The sequence below is a fragment of the Microtus oregoni genome, unplaced genomic scaffold, assembly GCF_018167655.1.
Source record: "Microtus oregoni isolate MIOR12 unplaced genomic scaffold, Mior012 000085F_ref0000168, whole genome shotgun sequence".
NCBI lineage: Eukaryota > Metazoa > Chordata > Mammalia > Rodentia > Cricetidae > Microtus > Microtus oregoni.
The window spans coordinates 2,693,929-2,699,928 of NW_024544551.1; the positions used below are offsets into that span (position 1 = coordinate 2,693,929).

The 6,000-nt window shown below is 39.0% G+C and overlaps 1 pseudogene; it reads right to left on the reverse strand.

The window, feature by feature from the left end:
* Nucleotides 1-305: 305 nt before the first annotated feature.
* On the reverse strand, nucleotides 306-994 carry LOC121441962 (annotated as a pseudogene).
* Nucleotides 995-6,000: the final 5,006 nt, after the last annotated feature.

Genomic DNA, 6,000 nt, shown 5'->3' on the forward strand with positions numbered 1-6,000 from the left:
TCTAAATCAGTGCTTTGATAGGATAGCTGAGTTGTGAAATTATTGAGTTTGTTATTCTTGTGCCTTCTCTCGGACTCTTTTCCTTCTGTTACTTTTGACTTGTCCAGCTTCAAGTGAAAGTATTTTTTATTTTATATTTTATTTCGTTTTACTTTAAGAATATTGAATGAATGAATTGAAACTTAGTCACCTGGAAAAAGGGTAATGGCTGTCATTTATACCTGCTTGGAGAGGGAAAATCAGTTTTTTTTTTTCCGGTATCATGATTTATTTATTTAACTGATGAAACTAAAAACAAACCACGAGCTAATGCTTGATGGGAACAGAATTTAAAACATTCCTATACAAAAGAGAAATTTTCAGTACAATTCCAAAGTGTGTTCTTCTTTACACCTTTTAGTCCAAAATTTAAATTCCACAAAATTACATTCCACACAGCAAATACATTATTCGAGTGACAGCAGAGTGTACCCTTTGTGATCTTGATCAATGAATCATTCAGACTGTCCAAAAATAAGATACTATTTCACTAAAGCGGCAGTGATATGTCTTAAAGAGCCAATGAGAGACGAGGTATAAGGTTATAAATTTAACATGCTTCTTTAAGATTTATGTATCACAATTTAGGCTTCGTTGACTCGGTGATACTAAACTGCCTATTGGGTTTAGTAGCCTCCTGCATCAGCTCTTGCAACTGTCCAATCTGCTCATCACGAAAGTCATTGAGTTTTTCTTCTGGGTGAGAGGTGCCGAAACAAGCTATTCCTGTTGAACTTTGTCTGCTGTCCTTAGCTTGTTGTTTTAACACCGTTGCATAGGCCTCCCATTCCTGCAAGAAGCGCTGGGCCTCGCCAGAACCAACAGTCTTATGTCTCCTAAACTCGTCCTTCACGTACTGATCGCCCAAGGCTTTGAGGTCCGGGGGCAGAGCCCGGTGGAGCTGCAAGATTCACTTATACAAGGCTAGGACACGCGAAACGTGCCTGCCCGGCATTGCGCCGCGCCCGCTCGACCTGCCGCACCTGCGCAGGAAAATCAGTTTTTTGTTTTTGTTTTTTTTTTCCCAATGGCGTGATACTGGGTGTATCAACTACTCCAGGACAAGCCTCATGTGTTTAGGAGTAGTTGTCCAATATATAATCGATTCCATAGGTTGTTTTTTCTCTGTTTGTGCTTTTTTTGTGGTTACAGTTTGGTGTTTTACTTTATTTCTTTGTGGGTGATTGTCCGTTTTGTTTTTCTGGTTTTAGTGAGTTTTGTTGTATCAGATTTTTGTTTTTTGAGATAGAATGTTAAGTTAGGTGGGTAGAGAGGAGGGGGGATCCTGAAGGACTTTGAGGCAGGGAAGACTATAATTTTATACATACATTATATTATATGTATATATGTGTATAAAATTATATGCATATAATAACACACATATTTTAGAATTTTTATATAATAAAATATACATAAATGTCATATATATATATATATATATATGAAAAGAAAAAAACTGACATATGAGTGTCCCTTTCAGTGTTTGTTTTCAATCCATTTGGCATCTGAAATAAAAATACCTAAGTCATATATAGTGTAACTTTCCTATGGATGATTGAGTTTTTCCCAGCAACTGTGCTTCCTTACATCTCAATAACTTCAGTTTGTCTAATTATTACTGATTATAGCTTGTTGTGACTATTGAAGTAAACATCATGGTAATTTAGTTTGTATTTTCAAAATGATTGATACTATAGGGGTTGCCTATGAGTGTTTACAGATTTTCTGCTTTTGAGAAATATATATTAAAGTCAATTCTTCATTTCTATAGAATGAATTATCCTTTATTTTGGTTTACACATATATTTTTGCATATTCCACATATTAAATAACTATCAAATGTGTGGTTTGTAAGCACAGTCTTCTATTTTGCAAAAAGAGTTTTCAAATTTTATCATGATGTTCTTTAAACTACAAAAGATTTTTAATTTTGATTTAATTTTATTTTTTAATTTACCTATTTTAATAACTGTCTCAGTGTCATGTTGAAAAATATATAGTAAATCATATAGATTTATGAATTTAGCTCTGCTTCACTTATATGGCATGTGATAAACATCTCATTTTATTTTATATTTTCATGCTGGAACTAGTGGTCCCAGGACCATTAGTAGAAGTTTGATTTGCCCATTCAGTAGACTTGTCAATCTTGGCAGAAAGCAAAGTGTCACAGATGTATAAGTTTCCTTATAGATTCTTTATTCTAGTTCTCTCAGTTAGTCAGTCTGTTACCTAATTTTTAATTTACTTTCTTCTTCAAGGGGCTTCTTTTCTAAACCACATATATGCATACTCACTAACAGGTGTGTTAGCTGAGGAGTTATAAGAATTATTTTTATCTCTTTCTTTCTGTATTTATTCAAGTAGTTAATATAAATCATGGACAACATATAATCTTTCCTTTTAAAGAATTTAGGTCTGCTGAGAACTCAGAAGTTTTGCAAATAAGGAGGAAGATGGTGATTGGCAGTAGTAGTTTTCATTGTTGGAGGAGGAGGAGGAAGAGGAGGAAAGCCTGAAGACTGGAAGGTTTGTCTTCACTGCACAGAGAAAGGCACCCAGGAAAATGATATGACTCGGAATTATAACACAATTGCCCTGGTCTTTTCATATAAATATCATAGGAGTAATAAGATTATTTGGATAGGAGTATGACAAGTGATCAGCAGTGTGATGCTTAACTTATCTGACCATAATATTTGCTGGAGAAGACGACCAGAAGGTCAGGGAATATAACCAATAAAACTGAAGTAGCAGGAAAAATTAAAAGATGCTATAAATACTTCTGTTCATTATGTATAAAAAAAAGAATTTGGTGAATTTATCCTGTACTGTGTGTCATAAGAAATGAGGATCATCATTATGAACTGGGAGTAGACTAAATTGTAAGATAGCATTAAAATATGTTACTATAATAATATTTAATTATCAATTAAATAATAATAATCAAATCATAATTAAATAATGATAAAGTTAAATAATTAAAGTATTGAATAATGACATAGCATTAATTGATAGAATTATAATTTTCAATTAAAGCATAAAATAGGTTCCTCAAACTATTGTGGACATTGGAAAACACAATTCAGGAAAAGTGATGCTTATGATAAACCTGTAGAAGGGATGAGAAAAAGAAACCTAGGTGAGAGAGGAAGAGTTCTGAAGAGCCTGCCGTGGGAAGTAGTTTATGAGGAGAAAGAAATGGAAAGATATGAAGTGGGCTTTTTTGTTTCGTGTGAATGCCACAAATAGATCCAAATTCAACATGCAGGAGGTTAAGAGTGGAAAATATCCCAAGGGACTCCAATGCCAACTTCAATGTTTAGACAGATTATATAGCTTTTCTGAAGCACATTTTCCCATTTAGGTGACTAAAAGGTCCTTTGGATTGATCTTAATGAACAGGCCAATGATATGTCTTCTTTCTTTACAAGAATATTTTCTATATTAAAAACAGGACTGCCTTTCAATTTTTTTAAAACCAGTATGAGTCTTTTTCCTGCATGTGTGTTTGTGAACCATGGGTGTGCCCAACAATGAGGCTGTTAAGGTAGGCTCAAGAGCTGGAGTTATAGCCAGTTATGAGCTCATAAGCTGTAAAAGTGGTTGCTCTTACAGAGGACTGGGGTTCAATTCCTAGAACCCAACCACTTTTAACCACTGAGCCATCTTTCCAACTCCCAATTTTTAACCCAAAGATCATAAAGCAAGTTAATAGAATTTTTAAAAATGGAAATCAAAAGCACCTAAATGTATATAAACTTTCATGGTTTGCCAGAAGATAATAGTAGTTTTCACTTAGACTGTGTTTCAACAAAGTCCTGTTTCAAGTATCTATATTTTTGTCTATTTTGTAACTATCTTTTCATTTAGTATATTAAATATTTATGAAAAAGCAACTGAGGTGCTTTCTCCCACTTATCACGTTATTTTGAATTCTAAGATGGATCAGTTATGCCAGTTTCCCTTTATCACTGCCTTGCACAGCTGGGCAGATATTATCAGGCTTGGTGACAATTGAAGAGATACTTCTCCCTCAAAGGTTTGGAATCTTCCTTCCCATTTTCCTGATTTCATGGAAAGAAGAGTTCCTGTTTAGGATTTAAATTACAATCTGAAGAGGTAGAAGCATTTGGGCTTAGCTGAGGCCTATCAAGGTAAAGGTATTTTATCTGGGGGAAAGAATAAAAGAATCATAGTTCTGCCTATGGCCCTTGATAGAGATCTGAAATTCCAACCTATCAAGACCTTTAGGAGCTATTGCCTCCTTTTAAATGTTACTCAGTCTGGGCCTGTCAATCACCCATTTTACCCTTTGATAAGGTAATCTAGTTTGCCTCTTGAGAAATCCCTCCCTTTGTTTGGAACAGTTTGTAAAACTTCCATCAGGCAGAAAGGGAGGGACTTTATCATGAAGACTACCTGCTTCTCTGACTCCCAGGTTTTTCTTTTTGTTTTCCTTTACACTCTCTCTCTTCTTTCCTTCTTTCCTCTCTCCCATTGTCTTTCTCTTTTCTTCTTTTGAAGATTTATCATCATCATCATTATTGTTCTCTTGCAACACTACAACTCCCAGCATCCCTCTGGACTCCAGCGCACGCAAGCGCGGGACACATTTCCCAGAAGCCTTTGCATCCTCCGTTAAAAGCAAGGACAAGCTACGAGTTCGCGCCTTCCCTTCTTGCCCCTTCCTTCCGCTTTTCCTAGTGTGTCTGCACATTTTCCCTTACCTGTTATTACCCTTCCCCCTCCCATTAAAAGTGTACCACGTGGGACCGCCGCGTGTCTGTGTCTTTCCTCGCGTAACCCTCGTCTAACCCGCAGGAATTAAGAACAACATTTTGGTGCCGTCCTCGACCCAGAGACCTCTCTGTCCGGTGCCCGAGGCTTTTGCCTCTGGGTTTCACCGACAAGGTCTAAAGAACCGACAGCCTTCGCTCACCACCACTTGTTCTCCACGGCCATTTCCACCGCTTCATCCTTATCCGTGAGTTACCCCGGGTTGACTTCCTTCCCCCTGGGGCATTCAAAGACTGTCCGGCTGGCTTTCTTTGCGCACCCCGGGCTAGGGCTAGGTTGCTAACCTGCCTCCCCTGGTTTTTTGCCCTCGGCCGAAACGCTCAGTCCACGCACCCGGAGTTCGGTGCTCTGGGCTTTTTCTCTTTTTTTCTTTTCTTCCTTTTTTTCCTAACTTTTTCCTGTCCCCTTTCGGGCCGCTCCTTGCGGCACCTCCGGGCCGTGTGCCCTAAAGAGCTTAAGTGTCTCCTCCCAGCCGGGGCTTTTTCTTCCCCGTACGGTTGCTGGGTTCGGGGCAGTTAAGAGTTAACACGCCCCAAATTCGCTCGGACACCTGCGTTTTTGGCTTGCCGTGTTCGCGGTACTCTGTTGGTACCTTTTTGTGGCTGGGCTACACTTCGGCCATGGGCTCTAAAAATTCTAAACCGATCCCTCCGTCTTCCCGCTCAGGCAGCTTCTGGAAGCTCTCGAACCTCACGCCCTCATTCCCTCCATAAAACTTTCCAAGTTAACATGGCTTTGTTCCAAGACTTGGCCTAAATACAATTTACAAGGTTATATCCGCTGGTCTTCCCAGGGATCATTTGACCCTGACACTCTGCGGGAGCTGGCAAATTTTTGTCACCGGTCAGCTAAATGGAAGGAATTAATGTACGTGATGGCCTTCTTTTATATGGCTCTAAAAACTGACCCATCTACCTCATCATACTGTTCACCGGCTCACATGTTTTTGGCTCTACCCTCCCTCCAGGAACCCTCCGCTCTGACCATGGACCCCGCTGACGACCCCCCGCCTCCCCGACCTCCTGGGACCACTCCTTCCCGCCCTGCCCAATCGGGGGCCACCTCCTCTATCCCCCCTCCTTCAAAAGTTTCTTTTAGGTACAAAAAGGAGTCACCTACACCTTCTCCTCACGCCTCTAAATGCTTCATTCCTAGGTCTCC